Source organism: Conger conger, chromosome 11 (assembly GCF_963514075.1).
Source record: "Conger conger chromosome 11, fConCon1.1, whole genome shotgun sequence".
Classification (NCBI taxonomy): Eukaryota; Metazoa; Chordata; class Actinopteri; order Anguilliformes; family Congridae; genus Conger; species Conger conger.
In genome coordinates, this window is record NC_083770.1 from 13,208,197 (window position 1) to 13,235,950 (window position 27,754).

The 27,754-nt window shown below is 45.6% G+C and overlaps 1 pseudogene; it reads left to right on the plus strand.

The window, feature by feature from the left end:
• Positions 1 to 5,971: 5,971 nt before the first annotated feature.
• Positions 5,972 to 27,754, plus strand: part of LOC133140567 (von Willebrand factor A domain-containing protein 7-like) — a 39,384-nt pseudogene continuing 17,601 nt past the window's right edge.

The following is a 27,754-nucleotide window of genomic DNA, read 5'->3' on the forward strand; positions in this document are numbered from 1 at the left end:
TAGGGAGCTGCTGGCAGTCAAACTAGCCTTGGAGGAGTGGCGCCACTGGCTGGAGTATGTCCAAACTGCAAAAACACGCCACTCACGTCAGGCGTCAGGTGTTGTTTTTTGCGCGCTTTTCTTTTATTTTGACATACCGTCCAGGTTCTAAAAACACGAAACCCGACGCCCTCTCCCGGGTGTTTGATAAGACCGACAGGGAACAAGTTCCTCAACCTATTCTCTCTGGTGATCAGATCGTGGCGCCTGTGATCTGGGAGGTTGAGTCGGCGGTGCGGAGAGCACTACACTGAGAGCCAGATCCAGGAGGGGGTCGCCTCACTGCCTCTTCGTGCCCGCTGGGGTTCGGTCCCAGGTGCTGCAGTGGGGACACGCCTCATGGTTGGCAGGGCATCCCGGGGTTCACCGCACCAGGGATTTTTTGTCCAGGCGGTTCTGGTGGCCCAGGATGGAGAAGGACGTCCGGGAGTTTGTGGCCGCCTGTTCAGTCTGTGCCCGCAGCAAGGGCTCACACCGCCCCCCTCAGGGCTATTACGGCCGCCACCCATTCCGAGGCATCCTTGGAGCCACGTGGCCCTGGATTTTATTACGGGGTTGCCGTCATCTGAAGGCAAAACAGTTATCCTGGCAGTGGTCGACCGGTTTTCCAAGGCGGCTCATTTTGTGGCACTACCCAAATTACTGTCGGCAGCAGAAACCGCTCGGTTGGTAGTCGACCACGTTTTTAGATTACACGGTCTTCCCCAGGACGTGGTGTCTGCAGTTCGCGTCTCGTTTCTGGCGTGCGTTCTGCTCCCTGTTAGGCGCCTCGGTGAGTCTCTCATCGGGTTTTCAGAGACCAATGGGCAGACATAACGTACTAACCAGACTCTGGTAAACAGTTCCTCGCGGATTGGGAGGGCTATGGTCCCGAGGAGCGCTCTTGGGTCCCCTCTAGGGATATTTCGGACCCAGAGCTCATCCGCGAATTCCGCTGGTGGGGGGCTGAAGGATCGTCTGGGGCCGCTCCTTAGTAGGGGGGTCCTGTCAGGATTGGGAGGTAGTACCGGTCGTTTTATTATTATATTTTCACCTGGCCCTCATTAGTGCCAAGGGTACCTACTTCCTGAAGGTGTATATAAAGCACTCGCGGACAATCGGTCGACGCTTTGGTGTCCACTGTTCGCTCTGGCGCAAAGCTGGTAAAAGCACAGGGTAGACTCGGTACTTATGAGTCAGGTATTGTGCTGGTTGGGTTTCTATTCTCTGTTTAAAGAAAAGGGTAAGAAGGGTGCAGTGTGCACAGCTGACGCCCTTCTCAAGGTTCTTTGTTTCTACTTTTATTTTCGTGCTCGTGTGAGCTCTTGGGTGAGGGACGTTGTCCCCGGTAAATGTATTTTGGTTTTGCGTTTTTTCCTAAGCTGCGTCTCATGGTTATTTGTTTTCGTGCCTGGTGTTTTTGCTAGGTTGTACTTTTATTTTGTTTCCCTGGACTGGGGTGTTCAGTGCTCGCATTACAGCACTTATTTCTGTTGGGTTGTTTGCCCTGTTTTTGAAGGGTCGCTTTATTTTCTTATAGCCGTTTTGGGCGCTTCTTTTTGTTTGATCGGAGAGTGTCTCCGTATTCATTTCTGTTCCTTTCCCGGTTCCCTTATGTCCCGGGATTTTGTGGTATTAATATTATTAATACTTATAAGGTATCACCCTTGGTCGCCCCTGGCCCTCCGCCAATCCTCGACACTACATGATGTTTATTAAACTTGATCGGTACTGTCTGACAAAAAACAGAACTCGTAAATTGCAACAATTGTTACCACGGGTGAGGTCAGTTGTTACACTTGTTTAAAAATGTAAATTAAAATGTTTGGGAAATGAATTCATTCTTTTTTAAATTAATTGCATGTATTGAGGTACTTGTTTCCTCATTCTATTGTTAAAGATTGGGTTAATACGAGATGTAACTGGTTGTTTTTATTTAAATGACTTTACATTGTAATTGAGCTCACAGGAGCAGATCGGTTTGTCATCCAGTCATACTGGATCCCGTCTCGGCTGACCTGCGGATTTCCGTCAGCTCTGAGCAAAATCAATAAAAAGAAGAAATGCTACAACTCAATGCGATTTTTTAAACTTGTACTACACTCAGTAGTTTCTGATCGGGTGAAAACTTACAATCAACCCCGTGTTAAACCACACCCCAATCTCCCCTACAAACCCGAAAAACAGAGAACACATTGCGCACCCTTAGTTACCGTTACTTTCGACCCACTCCTGAATTACTTTCATCCCGCTCGGCAGGGATGAAAGTAACATTGCACTCGGTCAATTCTTGGCCTATTTATGTTAAACTCATATATCCTAGAATGAAAATTACAGTTGATAATAGTGAAGGACGTGTGCAGCTGTTGGGCCCTTGAGCATTGCTCCAGGGGAGGATTGTCTCCTGCTTAGTCTAATCAACTGTACGTCGCTCTGGACAAGAGCGTCTGCCAAATGCCATTAATGTAATGTAATGAGCAAGTGTGAATGACCACATAAACAAATTAATGCTTACATCGAGGATAACTGCGTAACCTTGCATAGAGTACAAATGAAAATAGATGACAAACGTTACTGTATTTGTTAGATCCATGTTAAAAGGTTGAGAACCACTAAATTGCTTAGCTAGTACCGTGTTGCTGTCAGTAAGATGTAAAGCAATTCTTTTATCAGCCATTTTATATTCATTTCTTCTGCCATAATGAATATGCTGACAGGGTTTAAGGCACACCTCTGTGACATTGTTCAGAAGCTCCATAATTGCAGCATCCACACTTAGATCACTACAAGCGTTTTCCATTGCACTAAATTGTGCAATCTACTCTAATCCACCTCTAGCAGTCAAATTAGTCTATTCATTCATGAATTCATTCATTATCCGAACCCGCTTATCCTGAACAGGGTCGCAGAGGGGCTGGAGCCTATCCCAGCATACATTGGGCAAAAGGCTGGAATACACCCTGGACAGGTCGCCAGTCCATCACAGGGCACACACACCATTCACTCACACACTCAAATTAATCTAGCGCATCATAGCTTGCATATAGAATGAACTTGCTTACCATAACGTTCTGATGTGCTTAAAGTTCTAGCAATATAATTATTTAGTGGAAAAAGGCCCCCTGATTAACATTAGCGGTGACAATATAAACTAGCAAAAGCATTTCTACTAATAGTACTGTCTAATGTTAAAGAAATTATTCTGTTTCAGTGTGATCGCTTATTCTTCTATATCTAGAGAAATCCCAGTGAGGAGCAAGAGCCCCTTAATGTGTGATGTCATATGTTGTTCTGCAAACTAATCCATTTTAAAGCCAACCCTTTAATTAAGGACTGGACATCGCCCCTCTTTGTGTGGAGATTGAGGATCATAATATCAATCCTGTGATAGGTGGCTAATAAATCGGTTATTATGACATATGTGTGCCCTTTCTGAAAATACATGTGTATACAGTGCATCCGGAAAGTATTCACAGCGCTTCACTTTTCCAACATTTTGTTATGTTACAGCCTTATTCCAAAATGGAATAAATTCATTTTTTCCCTCAATTCTACACACAACACCCCATAATGACAACATGAAAGAAGTTTTTGAAATTTTGGCAAATTTATTAAAAATAAAAAACTATGAAATCACATGTACATAAGTATTCACAGCCTTTGCTCAATACTTTGTTGATGCACCTTTGGCAGCAATTACAGCCTCAAGTCTTTTTGAATATGATGCCACAAGCTTGGCACACCTATCTTTGGGCAGTTTCGCCCATTCCTCTTTGCAGCACCTCTCAAGCTCCATCAGGTTGGATGGGGAGCGTCGGTGCACAGCCATTTTCAGAACTCTCCAGAGATGTTCAGTCGGATTCAAGTCTGGGCTCTGGCTGGGCCACTCAAGGACATTGTCCTGACTTCAGTTGTCCTGAAGCCACTCCTTTGATATCTTGGCTGTGTGCTTAGGGTCGTTGTCCTGCTGAAAGATGAACCCTCGCCCCAGTCTGAGGTCAAGAGCGCTCTGGAGCAGGTTTTCAACCAGGATGTCTCTGTACATTGTTGCATTCATTTTTCCCTCAATCCTGACCAGTCTCCCAGTTCCTGCCGCTGAAAAACATCCCCACAGCATGATGCTGCCACCACCTTGTTTCACTGTAGGATAGTATTGGCCAGGTGATGAGTGGTGCCTGGTTTCCTCCAAACATGACGCCTGAAATTCACGCCAAAGAGTTCAATCTTTGCCTCATCAGACCAGAGAATTTTGTTTCTCATGGTCTGAGAGTCCTTGTTACGCCCCCCTCTGATGGTCGGAGGCCGCCGGCGTAACAGACAGTGAGGGTCTGGAAATGGAGGAGGCAGTGACACCAAATAGTTGTAACAATAATTTATTAACAAAAAAAAAACAACCGGAACACAGGGCCGAGACACATGTACCCAACCCCCTGAGCTATGCAGCGACTACTAAAAGAAAAAGCCCAAAACAAACTAACCCTACCTAAACACACAAAAACAACCCCAGGTCTAATCCCCCTAGCCTAACCCCCTTGACAGGCGCGCTAGCACCCCAAAGACATGGGTTAGTGTCGCCGCTCTAACTGTTGTACTAATACAGAGAGAAGTCTACATGTGGTGCAGGACAAGATGTAGACCTGCAGGCGGATACCTAAGTTCCCTACCTCTCGAACCCGGTCCGGCTGAATCTAGAAAAAAGACAAAAAGAGAACAAAGTTACCAAACAGCTGGTAAACTGAAAAAGGTAAAAAAAAGTGAATCAAAAACTACATAATCAAAACAGAATCAAAAGTATCAAACAAATAAACAGAGAAATCTGAGACCTGCCACATCCCCTGACTGGGAGCAAACAAAGAACTTAAATAGGGTGTGTGTGATGATAGGTTGATTTGGTGACTCCAGCTGCAGGCAATCCAGATGATTAGCTGACAGAGGAATCTACTAAGGGATGACAAAAGTGAATTACTGAAATGAAACCAGAGGGAAAACACACACAACGAAACAGAACAGAACTACATGTACACAGATCTAACTATGAACATGTACAAAAACCCCACCACCCGTAACAGTCCTTCAGGTGCCTTTTGGCAAACTCCAGGCCGGCTGCCATGTGCCTTTTACTAAGGAGTTGCTTCCGTCTGGCCACCCTACCATACAGGCCTGATTGGTGGATTGCTGCAGAGATGGTTGTCCTTCTGGAAGGTTCTCCTCTCTTCACAGAGGAACGCTGGAGCTCTGACAGAACCCATCGGGTTCTTGGTCACCTCCCTGACTAAGGCCCTTCTCCCCCAATTGCTCAGTTTAGACGGGCGGCCAGCTCTAGGAAGAGTCGTGGTGGTTCCGAACTTCTTCCATTTGCGGATGATGGAGGCCACTGTGCTCATTGGGACCTTCAAAGCAGCAGACATTTTTCTGTACCCTTCCCCAGATTGGTGCCTTGGGACAATCCTGTCTCGGAGGTCTACAGGCAATTCCTTTGACTTCATGTTTGTGCTCCGACATGCACTGTCAACTGTGGGACCTTATATAGACAGGTGTGTGCCTTTCCAAATCATGTCCAATCAACTGAATTTACCACAGGTGGACTCCAATTAAGCTGTAGAAACATGTCAAGGTTGATCAGTGGAAACAGAATGCACCTGGGCTCAATTTTGAGCTTCATGGCAAAGGCTGTGAATACTTATGTACATGTGATTTCTTTTTTTTTCTTTTTTATAAATTTGCAAAAATGTCAAAACTTATTTCATGTTGTCATTATGGGGTGTTGTGTGTAGAATTTTGAGGAAAAAAATGAATTTATTCCATTTTGGAATAAGGCTGTAACATAACAAAATGTGGGAAAAGTGAAGTGCTGTGAATACTTTCCGGATGCATTGAATCATCCATCATGGATAACATGATTATGCAGTGGTTATGTAGTGATGTGGTTGTGTTATTCTATGGCAGCACACTGATGGGCTGGACTCTGCATGTACTCCTGCTGGGCCTGCTACTGCCAGGGTTGCAGGCCTTTAAGCCTTTACTGGGAAACTCCATCACCCACCGGGAGATAACTGAGATGGCCATCCTGCGCAAAACCGCAGAGGTCTGCCGAGCATTGGCCATCACCGAGTGGAGAGATTTCCCCATTCCTGTAAGAGACTATCTATCTAGTTACAGCACTATGCAAGAGTTTTAGGCAAGTGTGAAATTCTGTAAAATAAAAAATAGAAATGTTATGGAAAACTAAATGCATGAAGAGAAGAAGTGAATGAACAGAAGAAAATTGTAAATCAAATCAATATTTGGTGTGACCACCAGCATCAATTCTTCCAGGTATACTTGCACTCAGTTTTTGATGGAACTCGGCAGGTAGGTTGTTCCGAACATCTTAGAGAACTAGCCACAGTTCTTCAGTGGATTTAGGCAGCCTCAAATGCTTCTCTCTTCATTTAATCCCAGACAGACTCAGTGATTTTGAGATCAGGGATCTGTGGGGGCCATACCATCACTTCCAGGACTCCTTGTTCTTCTTTAGGCTGAAGATAGTTCTTAATGAAATTGGCTGTATGTTTTGGGTTGTTGTCCTGTTGCAGATTCAAGTTTGGGGCCAATCAGATGCCTCTCTGATGGTCTTGCATGATGGATAAGTATCTGCCTGTACTTCACAGCATTGAGGAGACTATTAATTCTGACCAAATCCCCAACTCCATTTGCAGAAATGCAGCCCCAAACTTGCAAGGAACCTCCACCATGCTTCACTGGTGCCTGCAGACAATCATTCTTGTACCGCTCTCCAGCCCTTTGGTGAACAAATTACCTTCTGCTACAGCCAAATATTTGACTCAACAGTTCAGAGAACCTGCTGCCATTTTTCTGCACCCCAGTTCCCCCTGTTTTTGTGCATAGTTGAGTCGCTTGGCCTTGTTTCCACGTCGGAGGTATGCCTTTTAGGCCAAAATTCTTCCATGAAGACCACTTCTGACCAGACTTCTCCCCACAGTAGATGTGTGTACCTGGTTCCCACTGGTTTTTGCCAATTCTGAGCTGATGGCACTGCTGGACACCTTCCGATTGCGAAGGGAAGTAAGCATGATGTGCCGACCATTGCGTCTATGGTCCTCAACGTTGCCCGTGTGCGTCTTCAACAGAGCTTGGACAGCACAACTGGAAACCCCTGTCTGCCTTGAAATTTCTGCCTGGGAGAGACCTTGCTGATGCAGTATAACTACCTTGTGTCTTGTTGCTGTGCTCAGTCTTGCCATGGTGTATGACTTCTGCCACCTCACCTTGGAAGCTGAGTTTCTGTTCCTCACCCAGTTTTAACCCTCCTACACAGCTGTTTCTGTTTCAGTTAATGATTGTGTTTCAACCTACATATTAAATTGATGATCATTAGCTCCTGTCTGATATAATTGGTTAATCACACACCTGACTATATGCCTACAAAATCCCTGACTTTGTGCAAGTGTACCTAGAAGAATTGATGCTGGTTTGAAGGCAAAGGGTGGTCGCACCAAATATTGATTTGATTTAGATCTTTCTTCTATTCATTCACTCTGCATTTTGTTAATTGATAAAATTAAACTTAACATTTCTATTTTTGAAGGCATTCTTACTGTAAAGCATTTTTTCACACGTACCTAAACGTTTGCACAGTACTGCATGTTATCAGAAACTATAACATTTAATTGCTAGCTTAACATTGTTTAGCTTGTGGTATTCTCTCTGTAACAGACCGGTAGAAGACTGTCTGCATCTAAAGTGCAGAGAGCCTGCTCACGCAACGACGGCTCCCTGTGGTCTGCTGTCAATTTCAAGGCCTCCATCATGACAATGTACTTGAGCAAAGCAGACGTGGATGTCATTTACCATCTGAGTGATCAGCACCACTTCAAAGGGGAGGACTTCACAGGCAGCCGGGCCCTCATCACAGATGGCATGGCCAGCATAAAGGCCAATATCCGGCAGGAGAATTTTATCTCAGCAAGATTTACTCTGGGGAAGATCTGCCACACCCTGCAGGTGAGAGGCAGGTGTGTGAGTGTGTGCATGTGAGTGAGAGATATGCTGTAAAGATGAGAACACTGCGTGTCTTCTCCCTTGCAGGATTTTTATAGTAACAGTAACTGGATTGAACTGGAAAACAAGCATCCAAACACCAACCTGATCCGACCAGATGAAAGCATCGGAAACGGAGGAGGTAGGGAGAGAGATGCCCCTTTTACTTTGATGCCACTTTATTAACCCCTTCCCTGCCAATTATTTTTGAAAAAACCTGTCATTTTCAGACGATTTAAAAAAATAATATTTAATATAGTATTTTTTATGCTGATTATGAAAAATAACTTGTATTTCATTTTTTTCCCATTTTTGTGGTTGAAATTTTATTTTGAAAATAAAAGTGTTTAGACGTGTTTACTCGTCCGTGACTGAAAAAAACACATTCGGTAAAAACGTATACTCGCTTCCACCGGGGAAGGGGTTAAAACATCATAAATTAAAAAAAATAACATAAGTTCTTTAGTTAATAAAGTCTTTATTTTCTCAATGCAGCTTGAACAAGCGAAGGTCAGAAGCCGGCAAACAGATACAGCAGTGATAAAGCAGTTTGTAATAGATAGTCCTGGTAATAGGTCAGGTTTCCAGCAAACAGATACAGTGGTGTGAAAAAGTGTTTGCCCCCTTCCTGATTTCTTATTTTTTTTGCATGTTTGTCACACTTAAATGTTTCAGATCAAACAAATTTAAATATTAGTCAAAGACAACACAAGTAAACACAAAATGCAGTTTTTAAATGAAGGTTTTTGTTATTAAGGGAGAAAAAAAAATCCAAACCTACATGGCCCTGTGTGAAAAAGTGATTGCCCCCTAAACCTAATAACTGGTTGGGCCACCCTTAGCAGCAACAACTGCAATCAAGTGTTTGCGATAACTTGCAATGAGTCTCTTACAGCGCTGTGGAAGAATTTTGGCCCACTCATCTTTGCAGAATTGTTGTAATTCAGCCACATTGGAGGGTTTTCGAGCATGAACCGCCTTTTTAAGGTCATACCACAGCATCTCAATAGGATTCAGGTCAGGACTTTAACTAGGCCACTCCAAAGTCTTCATTCTGTTTTTCTTCAGCCATTCAGAGGTGGACTTGCTGGTGTGTTTTGGATCATTGTCCTGCTGCAGAACCCAAGTTCGTTTCAGCTTGAGGTCACGAACAGATGGCCGGACATTCTCCTTCAGGAGTTTTTCGTAGACAGCAGAATTCATGGTTCCATTTATCACAGCAAGTCTTCCAGGTCCTGAAGCAGACCATCACACTACCACCACCATATTTTACTGTTGGTATGATGTTCTTTTTCTGAAATGCAGTGTTACTTTTACGCCAGATGTAATGGGACACACACCTTCCAAAAAGTTCAACTTTTGTCTCGTCAGACCACAGAGTATTTTTCCAAAAGTCTTGGGGAACATCAAGATGTTTTCTGGCAAAATTGAGACGAGCCTTAATGTTCTTTTTGCTCAGCAGTGGTTTTCGTCTTGGCCATTTTTGCCCAGTCTCTTTCTCATGGTGGAGTCATGAACACTGACCTTAACTGAGGCAAGTGAGGCCTGCAGTTCTTTGGATGTTGTTGTGGGGTCTTTTGTGACCTCTTGGATGAGTCGTCGCTGCGCTCTTGGGGTAATTTTGGTCGGCCGGCCACTCCAGGTTCACCACTGTTCCATGTTTTCGCCATTTGTGGATAATGGCTCTCACTGTGGTTTGCTGGAGTCCCAAAGCTTTAGAAATGGCTTTATAACCTTTTCCAGACTGATAGATCTCAATTACTTTGTTTCTCATTTGATCTCGGCATGATGTCTAGCTTTTGAGGATCATTTGGTCTACTTCACTTTGTCAGGCAGGTCCTATTTAAGTGATTTCTTGATTGAGAACAGGCATGGCAGTAATCAGGCCTGGGTGTGGCTAGAGAAATTGAACTCAGGTTTGATAAACCACAGTTAAGTTATGTTTTAACAGGGGGGGGGCAATCACTTTTTCACACAGGGCCATGTAGGTTTGGATTTTTTTTTCTCCCTTAATAATAAAAACCTTAATTTAAAAACTGCATTTTGTGTTCACTTGTGTTGTCTTTGACTAATATTTAAATTTGTTTGATGATCTGAAACATTTAAGTGTGACAAACATGCAAAAAAATAATCCAAAGAGTAGTAGTGGTCACAGGCGATGGGTCGAAAACAAACGGGCTTATCAGACAAAAACACAATCCAGAAACAAAACTACGGGTCAGAATCAGACAGGCAGAATAAGTTAAACTCAGAGGTCGGGGACAAAACACTTCTTAACAGATATCAGAAACCGCTGGCAGGGAACTGAACAAACAAAGGGGTTTAAAAAACACAGGTAATGAGAGGGAATGGGAATCAGGTGGGGAAACAATCAGGAAGTGAAACAAGTGAAATGAATGAATGAAGTGAAAGGAACTGACACGCTCACAACATAGACCGAATACAATACATTGAAAACACAACATTTAGTACTTTGCTGATGGACTGCAGCATCCTCACCGGCAGCAGAGGGTTATGTAGATGTGACTTCTGCAGGGCAGGTGATGCTCCGTCTGACAGTAAAGGTCTGAAACCACACCCTCAAAACTGAATTATAAAAAGGCATGAGTGCTGAAAAGACCTGGGCACATCAAAATGAACTTCTGGTCATAGCCCATCGCTGCAGCCCTCCACAGGAGAGTTCAGGCCAGACCCCTCCAGCTGAGATTAGGGTGGTACAGCAGCCACCAGGCAGTATGTACATGGAAAGCTGTAACCCGGCTCTGCAAGGCCACCAGGCCCTGTCCACCCTCCTGTAGTGGGAGATGTAGCACCGCTGCCCAATGCTGCCCCAACCAAAAAAAGTCCACCAGTCTTCTCTGCAGTTCCTTGAGTAGGCCTCTTGGGGGCTCCAGCCATGGCACTGAGGCAGACAGGTTATTTGTGACCAAGTCCCTCCCCCGAAAGGACATTAGTGGGAGGAAGCACCACCATTTAGATACAGCCATGTCCAGCGTGCCCTCCTGCAGTTCATCTAAGTACGCATCAACACACCTAAAACCTCCATCTGATCCCTCCTCCACCCCAACCAAACTAGGTGGTGCCCCCCCCCCCCCCCATCCACTCCTCTACCTGTAGGGCCTCACATTTCCTCCAGTAGACCTTTGCTGAGGAGGCCCTCTCATACAAACCCAGAGTGTGTTTCAGAGCCAGACCACATTAATCCAAACGTTCATGTGGTCTGCACAGGCAGAAACTGTGATTGGTGAGCCCTGCAGTGCCCCTGATCGCAGATCTCAATATCTTAGCAAAACACGTTTCACTTGCATTTCATTCGTCACTTGCAAATTGCAGATAAAGCTGCAACCAATTTTCGTTCTGGGAACATAAAGGCTGCTTTCTCAAAGAACGAATATTAGCAGCACACTGATGGAGGTACTACACTCACCGAGCACTTTATTAGGTATTTATTACACTTAATGTTTAGTCTTCTACTGCTGTAGCCTATCTACTTAAGAGTTATGAGTTGTGTAAAACCCCACGCTAACCCAATGACGGAATTTAGCAAGGGCCGAAGGGGTTTGCATGCTTGCCTTCTGGTGTTGCTGGAAGAATATTAGTAGGGTTAAATAGTAATGACCGCTATGCGGAGAGTCTAGATCAGCTAATGAATAAACCACGTTACAAAGACAATAGTACCACTACTGCCTTCCGCTCTTTACTGGTCCGGGCTGAGCAAGAATCTCCACAGTAGGGCCAATACATTTACCTTAGTTATCTGATTCCATTCAAGATATAATTTTGATATTTGGGTTTGAAACATACGCGAACCTCAGGAGTGATTACACTCGACTCGCGCCACCATTACTCAATATATGCTCCCGGGATTAGCATTATTGCTGAAATCTCAGTTTGGCAGAGAACTCAGAGGCTGAGGGTCTAGCCAACACAATACATGCACTATACTGACATGATGGTTGCAAGCCAAGGTCGACGTGCATTTAGAGGGCTCCTTAGAGTTAACTTGACAGGAACCGGCGTAGGAACGCCCATGGGTTCCCTTCGCATCAAATTACAAGAGCCATGCACCACCAATCCTTTGGGCCGAACTTGGCTGCCTTTCCCAGCTTGGAAACACCACTAAAGTACCAAGCCGCTGATCAGTCGGCCTTTGGTCAATATTGTCCCCCTGAGTGTTCAGTCGTAATTTAGGCTGAAAAAGGTACAAGATGAATTACAGTCATGGAGATCACGCAAGTTACAAACAAAATAATTTATTCGCAGACAGGTAGGTTATTAGCTTTAGAATACCAATAGTCAATTACAAAATACACAAATTAAGAATAGAGATAGAGTAAATATGTCACATTTCAGGTCTGTCTCGCCATGTTTTATGTTTATTCATGTTGTCTTAGTCACGTAGTGTCATCATGTATTATGTTGTCTAGGTTCGTCATGTTGTTTAGTTATGTTTCGTTACGATTTATTTTCTTGTCATGTTTAGTTGTGTCTCGTTACGATTTCTTTTCTTGTCATGTCTAGTTATGTTTTCGTACGATTTTATTACCTGGTTATGTTGAGTGATTATCGTCTTAGTTTTCGCGTTGTGTCATGTTTTGATTTATGTTTATTGTTTCGTTAACTGGTCACGGTTTATGCATACACTTTTACATGTTTTTCCGCAAACCTTGCGTTCCGCCTTTTCTCTCTCTCTCCTTCTGTCATTCACTTCCTAATTGTTTCTATTTGTCTATTTACTAAAACTACTAACGCTAGATCAGGATTGGGTAGAGACTAACAAACTAATCATGTGTTCATGTTACCTTACGTTTCTCGTGCATGTCATTTACTAATTTACTAATGCTAGGGCAGGATAGGTTTATTACTAACGATTACTAATCTCCTTGTTAAACTTGTCATCCATCGCACCTGTTTTCCATTTCCTTGCTACGCTCTAACTAATTGTCTACACCTGTCTACACCTGCATTTATAGCCCAGTCGCGCAACTGTTCACTGCGAAATTGTCTGCCTCTGTTTTCCACGCAACTCTTGAGCATTTACTGTTTTGATTACACGTTACGATCCAAGCCCGTCATCGACTATTGATTATTGATTTCTGTTTTGTGACCTTCGTTTGTTTCTTGACTACGTCCCCGCCTACCGTTTTTGTACTTTTGCCCCGCTGATTGTTTCATGGTTTCGACTCCCGCTTCGCCCACGACTACGCCTCTGCCTGCCGTCCGCCTGTTCATCTGCCCCGCTGACAGCTCTCCTGCTACCGGACCTCCCTGCACGCCTACCGACTACGAGATTGCCTCTTCCCTCGGCACCGTGCTTTTTGTTTGTTTTGTATTTGTTTGGCTGGATCTTCGTGTATGGACTTTGCTTGTGTTGACTACGCTCCTGGGACTCGTCCCGAATAAAGCCCTAACGGGACTTTATTTTACTATTGTTTCTGAGTCGTGCATTTTGGGTCCAACCCCCACGCACCCGTCTCAAAATAATCATACCTAGCCTGCTTTGGCTACACACAAACACAGAGTATACACAGTGTGACATACACATATACATGCGCAGAATATGCTGTGTAGGAAGTTGAATGCGATCTTCCTGATACTTACATACACAAGACATGTTGTGTGGGAAGTCGAATGCGATCTTCCCAGATTGGTCTGTCTCCCTTGCTTTTATGCAAAATCATATGTTTGATATGATATGTTTGAACAACCTTGGGGGTTGTTAAGTTGGGAAAATTAAATGATTACCAAGAGAGGACATGCAGGTTTTCCCTTGAGTTACTGAAACTATGGTTTATTAAACTCCATTTGGTATGAAATGTATCTCATCCGATTCCTTGATTTTACCGGATCACATCCATACCAAACAGATTACCCTTATGTTTTATTATGTTGCAGTTATCATGAAACTTCCCTCCTGATTATCCATTTTACATGCAATTCCTGTTACCATTACATAAGACATAATGCAACAATACAAGGATCACATGGGACATGCTTTCAAGGTTTTACTGGGTCTATTTACTATCTCAACAGCAGTTTTGAATATTTAATCCAGGAGAGCAGTCACCGGTGTAATGACAGCAGTGCCCAAATGAGGGCACCGTGGCATTGTCCAGAGTCTTTCCCCTTGGAAGTGACCAGGTATGGGGTCACGGGAGAGGTCACCAATGTTCTGGAGTGCACTCTTTTCCAAGATCCCTGTGACCTAACTGCCCTTAAATCACTTCATACAGCCATCATTCATCTTCCCCTTATCTCCTTCGGCACTGATGGCCTGAACCTCCCCAAAGGTAGTCCAAACAGTACTCTGTCCCTTTGACACATACCATAAGCCCCAGCTCTCAGGTTCCTCACACAAGGCAGCCCTTCCTGAGTCCCACTTTGCCTTTGGATACCCAGGGTCGTAGGGCTGACTGTGGGTTGAGGTGTTCTCTGTAAGGAGCGGATCAGATGTTGGATGGTCGGGGGGAAAAGGTTGCAAGATATTATATCTATGAATGTAGTTGGCAGTTTTCATGATAACTGCATTATGCTGTAAATATGTACAGTCAGGTCCATAAATATTGGGACATCGACACAATTCTCATCTTTTTGGCTCTATACACCACCACAATGGATTTGAAATGAAATGAACTTTTAAATGAAATGTGCTTTAACTGCAGACTTTCAGCTTTAATTTGAGGGTATTTACATCCAAATCAGGTGAACGGTGTAGGAATTACAACAGTTTCTATATGTGCCTCCCACTTTTTAAGGGACCAAAAGTAATGGGACAATTGGCTGCTCAGCTGTTCCATGGCCAGGTGTGTGTTATTCCCTCTATCTCATTTACAAGGAGCAGATAAAAGGTCTAGAGTTAATTTCAAGTGTGCTATTTGCATTTGGAATCTGTTGCTGTCAACTCTCAATATGAGATCCAAAGAGCTGTCACTATCAGTGAAGCAAGCCATCATTAGGCTGAAAAATCAAAACAAACCCATCAGAGAGATAGCAAAAACACAAAATTTAAAATCGATTGTGGTGGTGTATAGAGCCAAAAAGATGAGAATTGTGTCGATGTCCCAATATTTATGGACCTGACTGTATTTGTACCTCTCATGGTAATATACCTTTTGGATAAACCTGATTTGGGTGAATTAAAGGAACGGTGACAAAACCCCAGATTGCTTGGTTTCTTCTCCTTATCTCCAAAATCCAGGCCTTAGTTCTTGACCCTAAAAATGAGTCACCCATCTGGAATTTACTCCCACCAATGAGACCTTGGTCAGGGAGCTAAAACAAATTACTTCTACAGAGGCAGCTTTTGCCCAGTTTTCCCTCGGCTCCTGGATGGTTATGATATCAAAGGTAGACTGTTACAAAAACTAGACTATTACACCAGTCGCACTGAACCAATCAGAATAACATCAAACATTACTATATTCTGACCTGGGATTATGAAACATCTTTATGCCATCTCCAGTATTCCTGTGCTCAAAACCTGTCAGGAATGTGAGAGAAGAGGGGCTCCCCAGGGGGCCCAGGAAGGCTCCTCCAGGAACCCTTCTCTAGCCCTCCCCCACAGGCATGGGTGCCAAAAGGTGGGGGCTAACAATGCATGCTCCGGGGAGGGGAAGTCAGCAAGCTGCCCAGCACATAACACCAAATGTTAATGTTACTGGTTTACAGTTGTGTGTTCAGAGATGCACTTCCGCATACTGTTGTAATGTGTGGTTATTTGCGTTACTATCACATTACTGTTGGGGCCGGGGGAAGACAATTCAGCGCTCTGGGCAAAATAGGAATATGCGACCCCTATGTTTTAAAGAGAAAAAAGCCAATTTATCACAGATTGAGCCCTATTTTTCAGTTAAGACAGGCGTAATGAATTAATACTGCTGACTCACCATTTGAAAGAGGACTTTGACTGCTGCAAACTCTTTAATTATCTTGGAGTAATCCAATTTGCGACCGATTTGGTGTTCAATTGAAATTTCGGCCAATCCATTCAAACGATCTTGTAACATTGTCGATTGCAGATAGTACTAGTTTGAGACGCGAACAAACTGTTTGGGTAACATTACAAATCCAAAACTTTTGATGTACCTAAGCATGTCAATGGGTGAATCGCACACATCGCTGGGATAGCTCTTGACAGCTGAGAAATTTGCCGCTTGTAGTTCTCTTTTGGTGGTATTGCTGGGCCATCATATGAACTTCCCTGGGCAAACATTGTTCTTTTTTCACTGGCAAACACTACGGTCTCACTCCTTGATTTGATGCTATCTTCGGCTGCTGGCACCTCGGGCTCATGTGATTGCAGATAAATACCCTCCTTGTCGTCGGCTTCGTCTTTCCATCTTTCTCCATCCCAGGTATAGGTCCTATCAAATATGTAAAATTTCACTGTAGGAATTTGGAATTTCAGGATTGAAAATTCATCCGAAATGGCAATTGTATTCGCTATATGCTGCTTTTCAAAAATGTATTTAAAAATTTTATGAAACTGTTTGGAAATCCAGTAGATTCTTGAAGCAAAGGGTCTGAATACTTTTTTTTAATCAATGAGAGATTTCAGTTTTTGATTTTAAATAAATTTGAAAAAATCTGAGAAACGTATTTTCAATTTGTCTTTATGGGTTACTGAGTGTAGATGACCAAAAATGTAATTTAAAATTAAACCTAAAACACAATAAAGTGTGGGGGGTCTCGATACGTTATGAAGCCAGTCTATACCTGGCATGGCTCTTCAAATGCTATGTATTGAATTGAATGGCGATTATGGGACAGTTTACCATCCCATAATTCCAAATTTGTACAGTAAAAATTCACCGAATCAATGGTCTGCATACCTGGGATGCTGTACTTCTAGAAACTCATGGTAAATAGTACCATGTATTGAATTGACTAGTGTTCATGTTGGGAGTTTGCCAAATTCCTTGAGTGAGATTTCACATAGTTGATAGGACCTATACCTGGGATGGTGTTCTAAAAGACCATAGTGGTCTTTTATTAATTTTCTTCCTGAAAATGAATTTCAAGGTGTATGTAAAATTTCTTGAAAACTGCCATGTATTGAATGCAATTACCATCCTGGAGTTTGCAATCCCATAATTCCATATTCCTACAGTAAAAAGTCACACATTCAATAGCATGTATACCTGGCATGGTGCCCTTCACGTTGTATGTAGAATTCTCTAAAAACAGTTAGATTTAAATTAGTGGCATTTTTTGAATACAATTGCCATTAATTGCGAACCCAATAGCATGTATACCTGACATGGTACTCTTCAAGGTCTACTTGCCATTTCCTGTAAACAATTTGATTCATTTCTTTTATAGATTTTTAAAGAGAACCATGTATTGAATACAACTTCCCATAATTTCAAATTGCTATGATGAAAATTCACATAATCAATGTCATATATACAATGGTTAGTGATAAGAATAACATGGTTTGATAAAATTTTTTCATGGATTTTTAAATTATGTCATGTATCGAATCGAATTGTGAATATTTTGCTGACGAGTTTGCTATTCCATAATTATAAATACCCACTGTAAAAACACACATACTCGATATGCGTGGATACATGCAAAGGTGGTTTTTGTGATTATTGTGGAATTTTGAAAACAGTTCGAGTTGACCTTTGATTTTTATAGATTTAATGAAATCGGCATGCATTAAAAAGAATTTCTATTTGAGTACTCAATGTTATTATTTTTATTATTGAATGTTTAAAATAACCAAACGGTATCATTTGGAGAATTGAACGAGTGAGTTGTGGAGATTTCAGCTGTATATTGTCGTCAAAACATGAGTTACCGTGAAATGCAATGTAGATGTGCACAGAGATTTCAAGTGCAGATAGCGTGACCGACTGTTTTTAAAGTGTGGATGGCACCCTGTATATATTCAATCACTTATCAAGACATATATGTCATAACAGCAGAGTCTCTGACCACTTTCAAACGCAGATTGAAAACTCATCTCTTCAGGCTGCACCTTCCCCCCCTACCTCACCACCATGATTAGCCTTGTATATTTATATATAGGCTAATTATATAGATATTGTTGTATTGTATTGTTGTACTCAGGTTATTCTAACTGCCAACCGTGGTATGGTATTTTGGTTGATGTATTCTTCAAGGGTTCCAACTGTATCTGTATGATCACGCTAGGACTCTAGGGTCCGTCCTCTTCACACTTGTTCCTGTGCTCTTTGTTGTACCTTGATCTGGATAAGAGCTTCTGCTACATGCCTTGTAATGTGATGTAATAGAAGGCGTGACCACAGTCTTTCAACATCTCATTGTGAAGACCGTTTCCACTGCTCAGAGAAAGAGAAAGAGAAAACACGCCCCTCCAATTGAACAGCCATGAGGGCTGGAAGAAAGAGGCATGCCCAGCCAAAACAGACAGATATGAGAGAAATGGAAGAAAACGTTTGACGACATGATATATTCTGTTTTTATTATTGCGATTTACCAGACAGAAAATCATTGATGTACCTGACAACTAAACTAATGTTAGAAATTACAAATATTTTCATGAATACATTTTTTCCACACTGACAGATCGGGGATGGGGCAGTGCCCCCATTGAGTGGCTGCCACTGTGTATCAGTTCCTGAATGAGCCAGCTAGATTTAATACAGCACAACGTTCTTTAGGACTGTCTGCTAAATAAAGGTAATGGGTCATGTCAGATGTGAAATAAACTACTAGCCTACATAGGCATACAAGATGTTCCTTTTTTAGCGACTGGATTGTTATATGCGGCAAGATGACTTTGCTAGCGGCCGCCACTGCCTCTATCAAACCTGGAGTTACTATAGTCCTCTATCAACCTCCAATCCTGCACGTACTGTAGTCCTCTATCAATAATCCGTTGTCTCTGGTGCAGGGAAGTGCAGTCATGGTGGGTTTTTTGACTGTACTAGTCAGCCAGACCCAATTGGCGGGATCAACAAGGATGACGATGGACACCTGCATCGTGCTGCCGCTGCAATGGCTGTGGATGCCACCATGGAGCTGTTGGAGGACATCCGGGGTGCTGCCGGGGAGACCAACTTCCTCCGGTACCAGCTCAGCCTGTTACATATGCATATACTGAGGAACGCTTCTGTATATCACTCATCTTCTGATGTGGCACTTCTGCTGCTCTGGAGCAATGCTGCACTCCCTGAGGCTGTGCTGAAGCAGTGTTCAGATTTTTCTGTGCTTAGGTGCTGATTAAACATAGCACAGGGGTGCACCAATACTACTCGTTGGCACTAGTATTTACAGTTTTACAAGTACTAATAAGCCTACTGAATGCCTACTGTACTGTAGGCCTGTTGTGTGTAGTGCACACTATCAACAAGCATGAGTAATAACAGATGTGTACAGTGCAATCATGTCGGTAGTGTGGCAGTTTTTTACAAATGGCAGAGATGTCAAAACACATGGATTAAAATGTTCTGTCACCATGATAGATTTCCATCATACTGAACCTCTCTGAGATTGATGTACATTTGAAATGGTAAAAAAAGGTCTTGTTCCACCTGGCAGAAATCACACTGCAACACAGCTATCAAGTTAGTTGTCAACAAAATTCACCACAGATTATTTTAAAATGTAATGCGCCCTCATTATTCTAAAAGCTGCTCCTGAGTTTTGTACCGATTTAAGTATTTGTGTTTACGTGAGCTAGCGATTTGAGGAGAGGAGGTAAAACACATGGATAGTAGAAAAGTAAATGTTTGTTTCATCATGCTATTGGACCTGTCATTTTAAGTTTTTCGTTGAAATATTTGTTTTTCTTTTGCAGGATAATTGCCAGCTATGTCAAAATACTCGCATGTTGATAATTATAATAATAATAATAATAATAATAATAATAATAATAATAATAATAATAATGAGACACAAACACAAGTAACTTAATGAAGAATGTCTAGATTTGCCATCCCGACAAACATAGCAGAGTCAGCCAGTGGCTAAACAACAGACTAGTCTACTGTTGCTATTGCATGCTACTGTGGCGCCCCGTGGGGAGAGAGAGACAGAGAGAGCAAGAGTAGTTCCTCAAACTGGTATTTTAATGAGGTTCTGGTGTGCCTTCAGGGCACTTTTACAACGTCCCAAAAATAAACTTTCTTTCAAAAAAAAATTGAAAAAAAAGTCACCGGCCAAAAAATTAGGTTTCCCGGTCCGTCGGTGGTTCTGGGTGGTCCGTGCCGGCCGCGCCTTTTGGTAGGGCCTCCGAAGACCCGCTTCCACCGTGGTGTCGTTATTTGCTTTCCCGTGGCTGTTTCCCCCTCACTGGGCTTCGCCTCCATCTCCCTCCGTACTCAGCCCCGCTCTGTGGTTGCGCCTCGTCTTTTGTACGGCTCCTCTCTCTCTCGGAGTCGGTCCGGCTGCGCCTGTCCAATGAGAAGGGTTAATTGTCTCTTCCTCACATTCCCCACGCGTCTTTCCCCGTGTTGCTGGCCATGGTTCTGACTCTCCTCGCCGGCTCTCTCTCCGGTGCGGCTCTGTTAGATACGACCTGGGGAAATACACGTGGTTAATAACTTTTCCTAGCACTTGCCGCCGGCGCACGGGCCGTTCCACTCCAGTGGTGTACCGATTTCCGATCGGGCCACCACATTTCCTCCCCCTCAGCTCCACGCCCTCGGCGGGAGCGTCACCAAAGAGGCCCTCGTTCATCCGGGACAGGGCATCCGCGTTCCCTTGGAGTCTCCCGGCTCGGTGTTCCACCGTGAATTTAAAACTTTGTAGTTCTAAAAACCATCGGGTCACCCGGGCGTTAGTGTCCTTACACCGATACATCCATTGCAATGGGGCATGGTCGGTTATAAGGATAAATTCCCTTCCTACCAGATAGTATTTGAGCTTTCCGACTGCCCACCTTATGGCCAGGCACTCCTTCTCCACCGCGCTATAATTCCTTTCATGCTTCAGCTATTTCCTGCTGATATAGGTGATCGGGTGCTCGGTGGCGTCCTGGATTTGGGATAGGACCGCACCAAGTCCGGTTTCAGAGGCGTCGGTCGGCAAAACAAACTTTTGTGAGAAGTTAGGGGTGGTCAGTACTGGTTCATTCCCCAGGGCGGCCCTCAGGTCTAGGAAGGCGCGGTCGGCGGCTTCGGTCCATATCACCGTGTGCCGGTGGTCCTTCTTGGTCAGCTCGTGCAAGGGGGCCGCTCTGGTGGCAAAGTCAGGTATAAACTGCCTATAGTACCCCACTAGGCCCAGGAATGTGCGCACTTGCCTTTTGGTGGTGGGTCGTGGCCAGTTGGTGATCCCGTCCACCTTTTGACTCTGGGGTCGGACGCACCCTCGTCCCACGGTGTGGCCCAGGTAGTCGGCCTCCTCCAGGCCCAGGCAACACTTAGCCGGGTTAGCTGTCAGGCCGGCTTCCCGGAGCGCCCCGAGCACCGCCTCCAGCCTCCTGAGGTGGCTTCCCCAATCAGCGCTGTGAATGACGATATCGTCGAGGTAGGCAGCAGCATACTCCCTGTGGGGCCTCAGCAGGTTGTCCATGAGCCTCTGGAAGGTGGCGGGGGCTCCATGCACTCCGAAGGGTAAGACGCGGTACTGGAACAGGCCAATCCGGGGTGGCGAAAGCCGTCTTCTCCCTCGCCTGGGGGGTCAGCGGTACCTGCCAGTACCCCCGGGTGAGGTCCAGGGTGCTGAGGTAGCGAGCGGGTCCCAGCCGCTCGATCAGCTCGTCCACCCGGGGCATGGGGTAGGCGTCGTACCGGGAGATTTCGTTCAACCTCCGGAAGTCGTTGCAGAACCTCCAACTGCCGTCCGGTTTTGGGACCAACACTATCGGGCTGGACCAGGCGCTTTGGGATTCTTCTATGACCCCCAGGTCCAGCATCCTCGCCACCTCCTCCCGGATGGTCTGCCTTCTCGCCTCCGGGATCCGGTAGGGCCGCAGTCGAACCCTCCTTCCTCGCTCCGTGACGATGTCGTGGTGGACCTTTGTAGTCCGGCCCGGGAGGTGGGAGAGCACATCCGGTGTTGACTCACCAGCTCGCGGAGGTCTTGTCGTTGCCGGTCGGTCAGCAGGTCTCCAGTGGCCACTTCTGGTGTTCCGGTGGCGCCGCCTGTGGTTAAGCAGAGGGGAGCAGGGTCGTGCACGGGTTCGTGCCACCTCTTTAGCAGGTTAATATGGTACTTTTGGAGCTGGTGTCTCCGGCCCACCTGTCTTACCATGTAGTTCACTGGCCCCACCTTGGCTACTACTTCGTAGGGCCCATGCCATTTGGCCAGAAATTTGCACTCATTGGTGGGGATCAGCACCATGACCTTATCCCCCGGTTGAAATTCTCTCACCTGGGCTGTTCGGTTGTACAGTCTAGCCTGCTCCTTCTGGGCCTGTTGCATGTGCTCCCGGACCATGGGCCAGATTTTTGCCATCCGCTGGTCCATAGCTTCCACATGTTCCAGGAGGGTGCGTTGTCGGGACGGCTGCTGCTCCCAGGCCTCCTTCGCGAGGTCCAGTAGCCCTCGGGGACGTCTCCCATACAGCAACTCGAAGGGCGCGTACCCCGTGGATGCCTGTGGGACCTCACGTATCGAAAATAATAGGTACGGTAATAAATGATCCCAGTCCTTACCGTCCGTTGTGATCATTTTCCTCAGCATTGACTTGAGGGTTTTGTTAAACCGCTCTACCAGCCCGTCGGTCTGGGGGTGGTAGACGGACGTCCTCACTTGTCGGACCCGGAGTAGGCGGCACATCTCCCTCATCACGCCCGACATGAAACAGGTCCCCTGGTCTGTCAGGACCTCTTCCGCGATCCCCACCCGGCTGAAGAGGAGGAACAGCTCCCTCGCGATGCTCTTCCCCGTCGCGGCCCGTAAGGGTACGGCCTCCGGGTAACGGGTGGCGTAATCAACGATTACCAGGATGTAACGGTGACCCCGGCTGGACTTGGGCAGGGGTCCCACTATGTCCATAGCAATTCGGCGGAAGGGCACATCTATAATGGGGAGAGGGATTAGTGGATTGCGATACGTCACCCGGGGGCTGTGAAGTTGACACTCCGCACACTGTCGGCAGTAGTCCTCCACTGCCCGTTTGATGCCAGGCCAGTAAAAGCGAGATAGGATTCGTTCATACGTCTTCTCCCTTCCCAGGTGGGCCCCCAACAGGTGGGTGTGGGCGAGGTAGAGCACCTTGGAGGTGTGGCTCTGGGGTACCAGAAGTTGGTCCAGCTCTCCCGGGTCACTGTTGCAGGTTCGATACAGCAAGTTATTCTGGATTTTAAAATACGGGTAGGCCGGTCTACTCACCCCGCCTTGTGGGACGCCCTCAATGTACGCAGCGGCTCTCCAGGCCTGGGCGAGGAGGGGATCTTGCAGCTGGGCGGAGCCGAAGTCCGTTGGGGCCCTCTCTAGTTCGGGTTGAAACTCCGAAAACCCCCCCGCGCTACCCCCTTCCGCCTCCAGGGGTGGTGGTGGGTCCGGTCGCTCCGGGGCTGTATCCGTGCTCTCGGTAGGGGGTTGCGTGGTCGGTCCCCTCCCCCCTTGGGGCGAGATCTCCTCCTCCTCACTATCCCCGGCAGGGGCCACCCAAACCGGGTGTGGTTCCCGGTGGCCCTTCCGGCGGGGTCGGGGTGTGTGACTTGGCCTCTCCGAGGTCGCCCTCTCATTCCAGTAGCTGAGAAAGAGGGGGCAGTCTCTTCCCAGCAGCACCTCCACTGGGAGGCTCTCGACTACCCCCACCCTTCCCGTGAATTGGCCTCTAGGGGTGATGATGGTCACCTCGGCGGTGGGGTAGCTTCGTACGCCGCCGTGGATGCAGGTGACGGCGATGTCCTCTCCCCGTCTCCCCCCTGCTAGGGTTGGTCTCACCAGGGTAATAGCACTCCCCGAGTCCAGCAAGGCCTCCGCGTCTTGACCCCCGATCCGGACGGGTAGCCTAGGGGCGGCAGTGCCCTTGTGGGCCCAGCACGTGGTGAGGTAGTGGCAGGGTCGGCCCGTCTCAGGTGCAGTGGCCATGGACTCCTCCCTCCCTGGGCAATCCCGGCTCAGGTGGCCCTCCCGGCCACCGGCGAAGGACCGTCTGGTCTCTCTCCGTCGGAGTCCCTCGTCCCTGTCGTCCGCTCTCCACCGTGGCCTGGTTTGTGGCTCCGGTCGGACCGCGCTTGGGGTTCTTCGTGGGCTTTCCGTTTTGGTTCCCCTGACCATCTCTTGGGCCACCTGGTGGTTCTCCAGGAGGTTGACCAGGGCATCAATGGAGCGGGGCCCCTGCTGGGCCACATATTTCTTGACGTCCGGGGCCAGGGCTCGGACACAGCGATCCAACACCACCCGGTCGAGCAGGGGCGGCCCGTCGCCCTCGACTAGCCAACTTTTGGTTAGCCTCCCCAGGCTCATCACCTGTCCTCGCGCCGGGAGGGCGGGGTCATAGGCCCATTGGTGGAACCGCTGTGCCCTGGCGGGGAGGCTGTAGCCATACTGGGCTAAGATGGTAGCTTTTAGGGTGGGGTAGTCGTGGGCTTCGGCCGGAGGCAGTCCCCGGTACGCCTTCTGGGCCTCCCCGCTGAGGAATGGGGCCAGGAGGGAGCCCCAGGCGCCTTGAGGCCACTTCTCCAGGTAAGCCGCCCGTTCGAAGGTCTGGAGGTAGGCCTCAATTTCATCGTCCGGGGTCTGCAGGGCGCCTTGTGACCGCAGTAGAGCGTTGATGGCGTCCTCCATTTATTTTTTTTTTTATTTTTTTTTTTAATTGCTCTCTCTCTCTATAGCTGGGGTCTCTATGCCCGCATCCTCCACCATATGTGGCGCCCCGTGGGGAGAGAGAGACAGAGAGAGCAAGAGTAGTTCCTCAAACTGGTATTTTAATGAGGTTCTGGTGTGCCTTCAGGGCACTTTTACAACGTCCCAAAAATAAACTTTCTTTCTCAGAAAAACGAAAAAAAAGTCACCGGCCAAAAAATTAGGTTTCCCGGTCCGTCGGTGGTTCTGGGTGGTCCGTGCCGGCCGCGCCTTTTGGTAGGGCCTCCGAAGACCCGCTTCCACCGTGGTGTCGTTATTTGCTTTCCCGTGGCTGTTTCCCCCTCACTGGGCTTCGCCTCCGTCTCCCTCCGTACTCAGCCCCGCTCTGTGGTTGCGCCTCGTCTTTTGTACGGCTCCTCTCTCTCTCGGAGTCGGTCCGGCTGCGCCTGTCCAATGAGAAGGGTTAATTGTCTCTTCCTCACATTCCCCACGCGTCTTTCCCCGTGTCGCTGGCCATGGTTCTGACTCTCCTCGCCGGCTCTCTCTCCGGTGCGGCTCTGTTAGATACGACCTGGGGAAATACACGTGGTTAATAACTTTTCCTAGCACTTGCCGCCGGCGCACGGGCCGTTCCACTCCAGTGGTGTACCGATTTCCGATCGGGCCACCACACTACTCTGTAAAAAAACATTCTAGCTATTGCTGATTTTATTCTATATTTTAGAATAAAAACAAGTGATGTTTAAAACATTTATTTATTTTTTTAAACATGATTTGCATGCGATTCTAGGGAAACACGTTGAAGTGGTCATAGGAGTTTATCAACGTAATGCCATTTTACCCTCCCTGTGCCTTTTATTAATAATATTTGGTATTGGTACTCTGTATCAATTGATACTTTTATTAAGTATTCGTATTGGTGCACCCATAACAGTGTGTTGTTTTAGGGTCTTTGTTTGCCTTTGGTTTGCTTTTTTTATTAGTATGCAATTAGATTTGTATTAAAGAGTCTCTCTCTCTCTCTCTCTCTCTCTCTCTCTCTCACAGGCTCATGGGTATTACTCATTCCTCTGTGCTATGTTTTGTGATTGACACCACGGGCAGCATGTCTGATGACATTGAGGCGGCAAAGAGGGTGTCATTTTCAATCACCGACAGTAAGAAAGGCACTCAGGTTAAGCCATCCTCCTACATCCTGGTGCCCTTTAGTGACCCAGGTGGGTCACCCAATCTTGGTTTCATGTTCAACACAACATATTATTACCTTAATATTACCATATGTGGACCCACTTGGTGATGGCACCTTTTTGTATTCCTGAGAGTAAAGCTAATATTCTTAATTACTGTATATCACCCTCGATAAGAGCATTGGTTAATAGCAGTGATAAAATAAAGTTACTGCTATGAGTTCTAATGAATGTTTACAGTTACAGTCAATTATCACTCTGTGGCAAAGCAGTCATTCAAATAACTGAAAAACTGCTAGGCTACATCTAAGCCTATGCACGTCAATCACCTTGGAACAATGTTGCCCAGGATTTGTAAGGGAGCAGGGACACAGAGCAACAGACTTCCACATAATTCAGAAAATACCTGATGCAGGTCTTGATTTTCAAGAGAGATTTGTGTCCGTAAGTGGGCAGAAGTACAAGAGTTCTGTTGGGTGAAGGAAACTTGTGGACCAGAGAAAGCATAGTTGCGCTCACCCTGCTGAGCAAAGCACCTTCTCCAAATAATAAAATGAGTAGGCGTACACAACATGATCCCACTGATGTTGGGCAGTTTTTCAGTGTTTGCACAATGGGAACATACAAATAAACATCAAAAATGCATAAACTGCTCACGCTAGCTTGTAAGCTAACTAGCTAGCTAGCGAGTTTGGCAGAACAACGTTAAAAAAGCAACCTTCCGACACTATCTAGATTAGCAGTGAACTATTTTCTTGTAAATTATTCTTGTAATGACATTCTTAATCAGAAAACACTTTTAATTCATAGTATTCGATGACGTCATTCATCGGGGCTATAATACTCAACATGTTCAATACAGTGCACCATGTACGAGAATTGCGCATTACGAACACTGTTGGTTCAGTAACAACTATCAAATAAAAAGGGGGCATACATTAAATCTATGTATAATACCTATAATATTATATATTTAATTATCTAAAATAATGTTCCCAGCAATCCCATATCTTTATCATTGAAATCATGTCCCCATCAATTGTTGCTGTGTTTCCAGTGTGGAGTGGCCATACGTTGCTATGGACTGTCAGTTGCCAAACAGCTCATTTTTTATAGCTAATAACTCCAAACCTATACATTGTTACCAAAGTAAAGGGGTATACATGTACTCTATATAGCCATATATTTAGCATTGCACGGTCTTTTCTGTGAAACCATGTCCCCAGCAATTGTTGCTGTGGGTCAGGTGTGGGGTGGCCATATGTTAATTCAATTGGCAACCCGCCCATATGCAAAACTGCTGTATTTACAATGTGGTATGGGCATGCATTGCTATTGATTATCAGTTCAGGAGCAACTCATTTGCATAGGTAAGAACTCCAAAACTATAAATTGTTACCAAAGGAAATGGGGTAGATATTTACTCTATAGACAATAATATTGTACAGTCTTTTCTGTGATTGAGGACACCCCCGCCTCCTCCAACAACCCCCAAACCTTCATTTAGGTGTGGGTTAACAGTGTTTACGACATAAAAGCAAAGCCAAATATTTAGGTTATACATCAAAATATAAACATGCTTTATTTGCTATGTAAATATTAACATCAATTACATTTAAGCAGTTTATTCCTATTCTATAGACGATCATAGATTAATCACACCTCGGATTCATAACGTTATGTGCATCAGTAACGTTAGCTGATGTTGCTATCAGCATAGCTAATGGTATTTCAGACATTGGTACAATACCCTGATACAATATCAACTTGTTGAAATAACAGGAATGTATGATGAAGACTATTCATTTTAA